Genomic DNA, 12855 nt, shown 5'->3' on the forward strand with positions numbered 1-12855 from the left:
GGATATCTCACTGTCCATATCCGGATATGCAATATCCGGATATACAGATTCACATATCCGGATATCCAATATCCGGATATCTGTTCAACAAATATCCGGATATTTCACGACAGAATGCAGTTTCTGCATTTTCGTGAAGATATCCCTTAAAGGTTCCCTTTTTACCGATTTTAAACACCTAATCATGCATTTCTAGGCGTGTTCAACATTACCCAACAACAAGTTATCATCTTTTAGTCATTAGATGCATCAAGGTACCATTTTTAAGCCTTAAAACTCAAGTTAAAGGTTGGTACAACATACCAAGGCTCAAAACTCATAATGGTGATGCTCTTGGAGCTCAACACAGCCCCTCAAGTCTGACTCAAGGTAGATGCATGAAAATGCACAACAAGATGGCTCCTTTCTCCACAAAGATAGATACTTGGAGTTCACAAATGGCAAGACCAAGGCTTCCACTACTCAACTTCCAAACTCAGCCCTCAAGACTGACTCAAACAGTGGCTAAGACTCAGAAAAGACCCTCCTTTCACTCCCACAAGGATGCTCCCAAGTGTTTACAAGGTGGAAATGTGAAGAAAGTCAAGAAAGATCACAACTTGGCTCAAGAAATGGAAGGGAAAGCCAATGGAACAGTAACCAGCAAATGGTCAGCCCCAAACTCACGTAGAGAAATCTGATCCTAGGGTTTTGTGCCCATAATGGGAGTATTTATAGCCCAAACACACTTAAACACACAGTATTAACTTTAATTGCTACGCTTAGCATTTTAATCCCAAACTTTGGATTCTGAAACTACACATTTTTCCAAAAATTATCATATTTTTATTATATTTTTCTGAGCACCTTTTCGGTACGCGCTTTTCATAGCCAGTACCGGTTTCTAGCACCAGTTCTCATTATTTGGACTTGAAACTCGTTTTACAAGTCCTACATATTATTCTAGTAATTATGATGCACTTACTTTAATTTTCCGGGATACTTTTTTGGAACGCATTTATACCGACTAGCAGAACCGGTATCTGCACTTTTCTTCCGAAAAGCGACTTTCAGCATTCTTAATCACTTACCATAATTATTAAAGCCTCTTAATAATTATTAGGGTCAATTATGAAATCATTTCCTAATTTTGCATAATTAATTAATTAAATACTTTTATTAACGGTACGGATTCTTACATGGATTGTCATAGAATATTAGAATAAATAAATTGGTTAATTAAAGAAAAAAAAATTAAAAATCTCGATTAAAGAGTAAAGTACATGCAAGTTAATGCATTAGCACGAATGTTAATTAATCATTTCTCTTTGTATGATTATGATAACAACCAAGGATGTCAATTTCCCTGTTGTTGTTTTTCTTATTATATACCAACCCCTAATTGCGTTCCCAAGGATTACGTACATCACATGAAAACCTAATCCCATTTGGAATAATAAACAAGTTCAAAGAATCTCTACTTTCAAATTTGAAGTTAGTTCAAAGAAATTTTTGTCGGAGATCATTACGAGAAAAAAACAACCACCATACCATTCCCATAACCGGAACGACAAACTCTAGGCACAAGGCCAACGTAGATATTTGTACTTAAATAATTTATGTGTACTTATCACAATGCTAATGTTCCTGTTTGGGTACGTAACGTATATAATTGATTTGTGTGGTTTAGGAATCTAAGCACTTCCGTAATGTCTCAGTCACAACAATGTCTTATAATTCTTGCAATTAATTACGATTTTTATTTTAATAAAAATATGCTAATTGATTATTTTAACATATTATTCGATTTGGGATATAATTTTGAGTCCAGTTATTATTTTAATTGATTATTTTATTTTCATGTTTTGATATTTTTAACGTGGGACAGATTATTTCACACTGGAGTAAGAATGAGAAGTCTTACATTCATTTTTAGTCATTAACCCACTTATATCTATCGACTCATATAGTTATAAATTAGATTGGAATCAAATTGAAAATATAAATTACATGTGTAATTAAAGTGATGTTACCCTTTTAACTTTAATTAGTAGCCCCATAAGGAGAGGGCAGTAGGACTAATATATTTGGCTAGATATTTCTGTATTCATGTATTATTTTAAAAAATATATATATATTTCAATCTGATTATCGCTTCGTAATTAGTTCAATTGGGACGGATCTAGAATTAAAGCTTTAAACTTCATGTATTATCTCTAATGATAGGTGGTCGATGTATAACTTATTCCATATGAACTGTGATTAATGCGTATACATTGCAGAGAAAGTCTCAACTTATCAAGTTCTCACAACTATTGTAAGCGGTTAGATTAGCATGACAATTTCACTAGGAAGTCATTTTATTGGTGTCCTAGTCACATATAGTCCCTATACAATTTTGCTTATGGGGAATATTTCCTAAAAAAATTTACATCCTAAATGTTTTTATATTAAAATTATATTTAATAAATATTAGCTAGGTCACTCCAAATTGCAGTCCCCATCATGTCAGTTACATGGTAATATATAAATCGAGATTGGAATTCGAGGTCGACTAATGAGGTTCTATGTCGATCGATTGATTTACGTGAGAATATATTTTTGGATTAAAATTCTCAACAATCAAATAAAAATCCCAATCGTTTAATAATATAGTATTTGGGCCCATGAATGTGATATCAATATGAATCATGGCTTAAAAATTAGCTTAATTCGTTAGAGAATAGAAAACTGATGAAACAAATAAAAAAAATATTAGCTAATGGCTCAAAATCAAATATGGTCAACACAAAAGTTTTAAACCTTTGTTGAGAATTATAATATACCATGGCCTTAAAATAAGATACTTCTTTTCTTCTATTTTTTGGGGGGGTAAAAAAAGGAGAAAGACACACTCCGGCAAGTGCAGTTAGTTATCAAAATACATGCTTTTCTCCACTTTAAGCTCTACCTACAAATTGGTTTTGTCACATTCATAGACCGAAGTACACTCTCATTCATGTCACTTCAATTATAAGGCATCCTTGCTTTGCTTTTCTTTCTATTTTTATATATTTAAGTAATAAAAATCTTAATACTCCTTTCAATTAGTAATAAATGTTTTCGCATCAATATGAAAACAATAACATATATGTGCTCCTAGGGTTAATATAGGAATTCCCTTCCGTAATCATTATCTAAAATACAATGAGTATTTTAAAAACTAAACTATAAAATTTATTTTCATAAATTGATAATAGAGTGATTCTCACACATATATTTACAATATATGAGTTATTATATATGTATTCGCTTATATTATATAAAAATTCAAATTGATTTTTGTAGTTTAATTTTTGTTAGTTGTAACACACTTTTTCTCTTTTTCAAAAATCTAAATATCTTTTCCAAGTATGTATTTGCATTTTATTTGTGTATGATTACATTAAACTTCTCTCCATATAAGTTTCTATGTAGCTTGATGGCTCAACAATGAGTTATATTTACAAAGTTGTATTATTTTTCTTATTTAAAATGTTGTTTTCAAATAACGACACACACCAATTGCACGTACCGAAACTAGCATATAGGTTTCATCTAGGAAGAAAATCAATCATCCAGATATGACTCTCCAAAGTAATTGATCATCTCAATGCTTTGGAGTTTATATTGTTGATCATTCTTACATTTCATTCATATGCCAAGCAAAAAGAATTAAAACAATTGTAATCCATCACATTTTTCACATTCTCTACTATCAAATTATGATCTCATTTTTCACTTCCTTCTTAATTAACAAACATACACGTTACCATTAATGTAATTAAAATGTGGATGTCGCTTTCATGAACATATAGCTCCTCTACCCGTGTTTGATCTTTTGGCAAACCCCAAATGCCATGATATATGAACTTTTGCCAAATACCAATCTAGCCTTTTGGCAAATTAACTAACGCATTCAAAGAAAGCTAAGCACAGGTCCAATTCCTCACCCCAAGAAAAACAAAGGGTACATCAATAAGAGGTTAAGGGTATGGTCTTTTAGGGTCACAACTTACTAGACAATGATCCTTGGGAGTGTTAGTGACCCCTTTTGAAAATTAGTTGAAGTTTGTCCTCCTGCTGTAAGAAAAAGGAACATGAAGCAGCCTTTTTTGACAATAAAAGGGGCTTTGTGGCCACCTCTTTTCCTCCGTTATTTGACCATGTATGTGCTTGCTTCTTTATGATTTATTATATGTGTATCAATGCTACATATACCCGCCTGATAAAGATACTTAACCAAATGACAAAATATTCGCAAACAACCAAAAAGTTCCACTCAACAATGTTGCATAATTGGTTTTGATGAAGGTTAAGTCCCTAACTTTGGGACCCATACCCTATTCTGCACGTGAAATATTATTGGTGAAAATCATTTTCTTTCCCTTCTCGTGCGTTATGATTACAAGAATGGTTAATATTATATATTCCATACCTCAAATGGTGTTTGGCAAAAGTTTGGCCACCGATATCTAGTGTTGGAGTAACAGAGCATTCTGTTTATGCACTATATAGATCCTATAGCATCTGCGCGTATGTATTTTCTCCTTTCACTCTTTATAGTAAAGTGATTGTTATGCAGAACTAATTAATCATTATTGCATATTCAAATCTTGAAGTTGCTATCAACTATTTAAGTGGTGAAGAATTTGTTGCGACTATACTCAAGTTAGGAATTAGTTGAATTTGCAAAGAAATGGTTAGGAAATCTGCACACTGCTAATCTTACTAATCTAGTTAGAGTGTTGTTAAAACCGATCGACTGAACAGGTGAACCCACCATAAATCGGGTTTAACCAGTATCAAACCTTTAGGTGCATGGTTATAATTCTAACCATTAAGTCATAACTCTTTGTTAATTATTTTGCAGCTTATATATATATATATATATATATATATATATATATATATATATATATATGAGTTTAGTGTTTGTCATTTTAAATGATATAAGTTATATCATTTTAGGAGAAAGACAGATACAGAAAAATGGAAATCATGGGAGAGAGAAAGTATTGTTTTTTTTTAATTTAAAATTTAAATAAATTTTTTTTTCTGTGTCTGTCTTTCTCTTAAAAGGACAGAGTGTTATGTCATTTAAAATGACAAACACTTTTCCCTATATATATATATATATATGGGAAATTAGTTTATCATGTTGTACGAATGATAGTTTCTGATGCACTTACAGTTGGCCCATTACACATGGCCCAACTATTGATTCAGGAAGCCCAGAGTTAACCAGAATTTTGGCCCAATAAATATGGCCAAATTGTTAAAAGAAGCAGTAATTTGAAATATAACAAAATACAATCAAACCCAAGTCTAAATGAAGCATAAGATATGATTGTGATTTGTTTGACGAGAAAAGGAAAGCAACACATTTGGCATGATTTGAGATATAAGATTTGGGAAGTATTTTGAATGATTCAATTGTAATTATTTATTTATTTTTATAGGTTAGTTGTCGTTATGTTTAATTTAGGAATTTTCCTTATTTTTAGGATTTTAGAATTTTGAATTTTGAATCAATTTGTAATTAGTCTATAAAAGGGTGCTTATGACCCTTATTTTAGGAAATGAATTTTGTTATTTGAGAATATAGAAATTGAGAACCGGAGGGTTACTCTTTAGTAAAAATCCCAACTTTCTGTTTAGCCACTTTTCTATGCACTTTCGGCATCATTTGGTATCAGAGCACTAGGTTGCCTTCAACCAATGGCTGAATAGAATCGTGAAGGTAATCGAATACTTTCTAGAGAGCTGGAGTATTCGAATACTACTCGTGGAGTATTCGAATACTTCCTGCATAAACAGCATGTAATGAGTTAAAATGAGTAGGAAAGACTTAATCACTTAATGTAATCTGAGTTATGATTATTGATGAGTAATTATGGTATGGGCAGATTGTGATTGTGCTGTTTGTGGGCCTTGAGCTGTGTGGACTCTTGGTTTGGATAGTAGCTTACAAGGTAAGCTTTCGTGTCCTCGGTTTAGCCATGTTGTGGTTCCACCATGTCCCATGGGGGTATGGTTATATGCATGTTGTGTTACATGCTTTGGGTATTTGAAATGCTGTTGAGCTTTATGTGTAAATTTGTAATGGCTTTTAATATGCATGTGTTGTTCCATCTTGACGGTAAGCCTGAGTATGTGGCGTCATACAAGACAGTGATCCGGGGTGGATGCAAGTAGCATCTTGCACTATTTGTGGGTATTAGACGTATATAAATCCTGCATTTCTCTGGCCAGTAGAATAGAATTGACACACATGGCATGATTATCTGCTGCATTGCACTGTTTTAGAAATGATATTGATGAACTGCTTTTAAACTTATATTGCACATGTAAGTGAGCTTGGGGTGGAAGATCCTTGAGGACCCCTTGTCTTACTGAGATTTCTTGTTTAGAGATCTCACCCCACATTTGGGGAATGCTTATTTCAGGTTCCGGTAGTTTGGTGAACGATGCCTCTAGCGGCAGGAGGCCAGAGCTTAGTTGATGATATTATGTTGTATTGCTGCCATGACTGGATATGGATGCTGTTTATGTTTTCCGCTATTTATGATTATGTGGTTGTTGAGACTGATGTTGGGCGTGTTGCCTTATTTGAGTGAGCATGGGGATTGTCCATGACACTTTATGTTAGTACTTTTAGATTGGAGTTGTATAAACTGTTAGATGGTCCGGTCTACGTTGTTGTAGTTCCATGACTAGAGCCACACTTATATTATCTATGTTATGAGGTATTTTTCAGTTAGCTGTTTTATTGCAATTGCATACAGGCGATGTTTTATTAATTGATTAATAAGCAAGTTGGTAATAATAATGACATCATAATTGGAAAGAAAAATATATTCCGCATTTTTTTTAATTAAGCGCTGCTTAATACGATAGTATGATAACATTACCGAATATATACGGGGTGTTACATGGAACATCACATGCATATCATAAAGGCACTAGCATATAACAGCTCAATAGCATTTCCAAAACATCAAAAGCATGTAACACAGCATGCATATAACCATACCCCCATGGGACATGGTGGAACCACAACATGGCTAAACCGAGGACACGAAAGCTTACCTTGCAAGCTCATTCTCCAATGCCAAGAGTCCTCATAGCTCAAGTCCAACACACAGCAGATCACAATCTGGTATGGACCAACAAGTATATCAACATACATAGCTCAAAAGCATTAACATAAAGACTACGTTCTCCTTTAACGATTTACGTCTTAAGGCTTCCAACGAAGCCACAAGCCCTTAATCACAAGACTCTGACTTAGTTCATTAATTACATAAGTTCAACTTCATCAATCTAGGGTCCACAAACCCCCAATAGCCTATTGTACACACAGCACAGCTACTGTTCTTCGAAATCTCAGAATATCTAGATATTCCTCGGGGCATATCCGGATATCTCACTGACCATATCCGGATATACAATATCCGGATATCCAGATTCCATATCCGGATATCAAATATCCGGATATTTCACGGGCAGATATCCGGATATTTCACGACAGAATGCAGAAACTACATTTCGTGAAGATATCCTTCCAAGGTTGGGTTTTTACCGATTATAAACACTTAAACATGCATTTCTAGGTGTGTTTGACATTACCCAACGTTAAGTTATCATCTTTTAGCCTTTAGATACGTCACGGTTCCGTTTTTAGGCATAAAAACTCAAGATCAAGTTGAGGTACATACTCAAGGCTTCAAAGCAGAAACAAGGGCTGCTCTTGGAGCTCACAACCAGCTCCAACAAACTGACTACCCAAGACCAACGAAAATGCCACAAAGCTTGGCCTTTTCTACACAAAGGAAGCTCCTTGAAGCTTCACAAACCAAGAAGATGACTCCACAACCCCCAACTCAACAAGACAACACCTCAAGCTCACAACAACAGCATCACAACTCAGGAAAAGACAAACAAATCAGTCCTAAAGCTAGCTCTCACCCTCACCAAGTGTTTAGAAAGAAGGAACAAGCATCAAAGGTGATAACTTGGCCAAGAAATGAAGGGAAGAGAAATGGAGCACTATTCTGGTCAGCCTCCACCAACAACTCACGCTGGAAATTCTGTTTTCTAGGGCATTGTGCCCTTAGTAAGTGTATATATAGCCACTTAACAATTAAACACGCAGTATTAACTTTAATTGCTACGCGTAGCATTTTAATCCCAAACATTGGATTCTTAACCTACTCAATTTTACAAGAATTATCATATATTTATTATATTTTTCGGAGCAACTACTCATTATTTGGACTTGAAACTCGTTTTACAAGTCCTACATATCATTCTAGTAATTATCATGCACTTACTATAATTTTCTGGGATACTTTTTTGGTACGCATTTATACCGACTAGCAGAACCGGTATCTGCACTTTTCTTCCGAAAAGCGACTTTCAACATTCTTAATCACTTATCATGATTATTAAAGCCTCTTAATAATTATTAGGGTCAATTATGGAATCATTTCCTATTTTCTCGTAATTAATCAGTTAAATTCCTTATTTAACGGTGCGGGTTCTTACATAATTAGTCTATAAAAAAGGGTGCTTATGACCCTTATTTTAGGAGTTGAATTTTGTTATTTGAGAATATAGAAATTGAGCACCGGAGGGTTACTCTTTTGTAAAAATTTCAACTTTCTGTTTGCCATTTTTCTATGCGCTTTCGGCATCATTTGGTATCAGAGCACTAGGTTGCCTTCAACCAATGGCTGAACAGAATCGTGGAGGTTGACGACAGCGGAGTCACGAGAGTAGGGAACGTGGATACCATCCTGAAGAATATAGACAACTATGTAAGAACCCGCACCGTTAATTAAGGAAATTAATTAATTATATAGGTGAAAATTAGGAAATAATTCCATAATTGACCCTAATAATTATTAAGAGGCTTTAATAATTATGATAAGTGATTAAGAATGCTGAAAGTCGCTTTTCAGAAGAAAAGTGCATATACCGGTTCTGCTAGTCGGTATAAATGCGTACCGAAAAAGTATCCCGGAAAATTATAATAAGTGCATGATAATTCCTAGAATATTATATTTGACTTGTAAAACGAGTTTCAAGTTAAAATAATGAGAACTGGTGCCAGAAACTGATATTGGCTATGAAAAGCGCGTACCGGAAAGGTGCTCCTAAAAATATAAGAAAAATATGATAATTCTTGTAAAATTGAGTAGGTTAAGAATCCAAAGTTTGGGACTAAAATGCTAAGCGTAGCAATTAAAGTTAATAATGTGTGTTTAATGCGTAAGTGGCTATATAGACTCTTTTTAGCACAAAACCCTAGGCATTTTGAGTGATTCCTACGTGAGGGTGACTGGTCAGGGAGTGTTGGCACTGTTCCATTGCTGATCCTTCCCATTTTGGTGAGCCAAGTGTTCTCTCTTGCTTATTTCCTCATTGATCCTTCTCTCCTTCTCCTTCCATACACTTGTAAGCATCCTTGTGAGGGTGAGAGGTAGCAACGCTGAGTGTCCAGCCACTATTTGGGAGAGTTGGGAGCTGAGTTCCCTTGCTTTGAGTTGTTGGAGCCTTTAACTTGGCTTGTTGAAGCTTCAAGTTTTCATCTTGATGTAGTAAAATACCAACCTTGGTGCCATTTTCGTATTTCCGTGAAGTCAGAACTGTGAGGACCCTTTGGTGAGCTCCAAGAGCACTCCTTCCTCTGGTTTAAGCTTTAGGGTGAGTTACCTTATCATAACATTGAGTTTTATGGTTTAAAGGTAGTGTCTTTGCGTGTAAATGAGTTAATCATGTAACCAACTGATAGTTGAACCTAAATGAGCTTAAAGATGCATGTTTTAACGTGTTTAAGTGTTAAAAATGGAACCTTGAGAGGATATCTTCGCGAAATGCAGAAACTGCATTCTGTCGCGAAATATCTGGATATTTGCCCATTAAATATCCGGATATGGATATCCGAATATTGATATCCGGATATGGGGATCTAGATATCCAGATATTGATATCCGGATATGGACAGTGAGATATCCGGATATTGGATATTCGGATATGTCCCCGAGGAATATTCGGATATTCTGAAATTTCGAAGAACAGTAGCTGTATTGTTCATACAGTAGGCTACTGGGGGTTTGTGGACCCTAGATTGATGAAGTTGAACTTCTGTTTTAATTGAACTAAGTCAGAATCATGTGATTAAGGGCTTGTGGCTTTGTTAGAAGCCTTAAGACGTAAAATGTAAGGAAAGGCGTTGTCTTTATGTTGTATGCTTGTAGAATACGATTATTGATGTATTCTTGGTCCATAATAGATTGTGATACTGCTGTGTTTGGGCTTTAAGATTGAGTGGACTCTTGATGAAAAAGAATGCAGAAAAAGAATGCAGAAAAGAAGCTTAGGAGAAGGAATTTTAAGGCTGATCTGTCAGGAGCAGCGTCACTGACTGGGGGAGCAATTGATGAAATCTGAACCATTGATTAAATCAAAGGACTTGATCAGCTTAAGAATGACTCACCACCTATAAAAGAGGGGGATTCGCAACATTAAGGAAGTTTTTCTGAAACTCTAATCACCCTCTTGGGGAGGACTCATCGTCCTCCTTAGATTTTTCTTCTTTCTACTCTAAGGTTTTATTTTCTCTTTGTAATTAGGTTTTTTTTTATGTTCTTTAGTATGAGCTAAGTATTTTTAGTAGGCAAGGGTGAAGTAGGAGTAACCCTCTTTGTCTTAGGTTGAACTTATGATGTAATCTGTTTTTCTTTATGAAATATGAGATGTTTCTTAGTTTAAAGCTCTGATATTGTAACACCCTTACAACCTGTAACACCTCGTGTATACCCGATTTGTTATCATTTTATGATATTAAGCGTAGCTCAATTAAGTGCGGAAGCTAACTTTTTCTTTCCAATTATAATGTCATCATTATTAACCAAGTTGGTTACTTAATTCTTTTTCAAAACATTGCCTGTATGTAAATTGCAATAAATAACTAACTGAAATACCTCATGTATAAATGAGTATCTAGTCACGGAACCACAACACGTAGTCCGGACATAATCCTAATTCATTATACATCACAAGTCTAAATAAATAGAACATAATCAATCTGGCATGGACAACCCCCATGCTCACCAAATAAGGCGACAAACCCAACAAAGTCTCAGCTCAAATAATAGTATAATGACAATAAAACATAATCAGCATCCAAGTATATCAGCATAAATACGCATGCATCAGTCAACTAAACTCTGGCCTCCTGCCGCCCGAGGTATCAACCCCCGAGGTACCTGAACCTAAAAATGTGCCCCAAACGTGGGGTGAGATCTCTAAAAAGAAATCTCAGTAAGAAAAGGGGTCCTCTAGGACTCTTCCGCCCCAAGCTCACTTACAAGTATAATATAAGTTCGAAACAGTAATTACAATGCATGTTCATGTTAAGGCATTTAAATCATGACAACATATCTCTTGCTCAACGAGCCAAGTACTACAAATCATATCTCATGTGATTTATGCAAATGCGGTGCGACTGGCCAGGGAACAGGATAGGGTTTATGCACGTCTGCGACCTATCTAAACATAAGGGTCGCAGCCTTATGCCTTACACACCAGGGTCGCAGCCTGATCGTGTAAGTAATCAACATCACATTCATACATTATTACATCAATAATTATATCAATATATCTGAGGCATATATTAATGCATATTTCATCTTTCATAAAATCATGCATGCATATAAACCACCCTCCCATGGAGGTCGATGGAACAAGCAACAGATCAATCCGAGGACACGAGTGCTTACCTCTCGAGCTATCAATCCAAAATGAGTCCACTAGCCCATGTCACCAAACAGCCCACTCACAGTCTGTTTATAATAGAAACATTATCAACATTCAACCTCTAGGATTTCATTGCATTATGATAACGTTCCTTTTTTTTGTTTACATCAGTTCATAATTACTAAGCATTAAGCCCCACAACTAAAGGTATTATTGTTTCCCAATAGTAATACTGATTTCCTAGGGCACCTTGCCCCAATGGGGACTTCCCCACGCATAAAACTGGTTTTTGGCCATTCTGACAGGTGGGTAATCGATTACCAAATAATGGGTAATCGATTACTCAACATTGTAACCGTTACCAAAACAGAGTAATCGATTACTGCACATGGTAACCGATTGCGAAAAACAGGGTAATCGATTTCTGCACATGGTAACCGATTACCAAAAATAGGGTAATCAATTACTGCACATGGTAACCGATTACCAACGAAAGGTAATCGATTACCACGCGCACAGAATAGCAATCTGCAGAATTTTTCTGCATAATCTGAAGTGGTAATGGCTTCTTATGATCCAAGGTTCGGTTTTTCTCAAAAACACTAAACATGCATAAATTAACAACTCTTAACTTGATTAATCAAAGTTCCCTCTTTTAGTGACTTAAACAAGCCAAAATCATGGATTTTCAAGAGGAATAATAATGGTATACCTATTGGGGTCCTTGAACTCAGAAAAAAAAGAGCCTTTGATGCTCAATGAAGTGCCCTAAGCCTCTGCCTTAGTGATGCACGAAAATCACCACACCAAGGTAGGTTCTTTCTCTCCAAAACTTGGTTCTTGAAGCTCCAATGGAGGTGGAACACACTCACACTCCCACAACCAAGGAGGCAGCCCACACACTCAGAAAACAGAGCCTCAAGCCTCCAAGAACACACTCCTCACACCCCCCCAAAGCTTGATACAAGACTACACAATGATGGAGAAGGGTTTTCAAGAAAGAAAAGTGGAGTCTTTGGCTTGAAAATGGAGGAAAGCTCCCACTTTGCAATGGAGAAGGTGGCAGCCAATGCACCACAAATTCCCACGTAG

This window comes from Gastrolobium bilobum, unplaced genomic scaffold, assembly GCF_033153095.1.
Source record: "Gastrolobium bilobum isolate Gb01-03AN ecotype WA unplaced genomic scaffold, APGP_CSIRO_Gbil_v1 utg7958, whole genome shotgun sequence".
Taxonomy (NCBI): Eukaryota; Viridiplantae; Streptophyta; class Magnoliopsida; order Fabales; family Fabaceae; genus Gastrolobium; species Gastrolobium bilobum.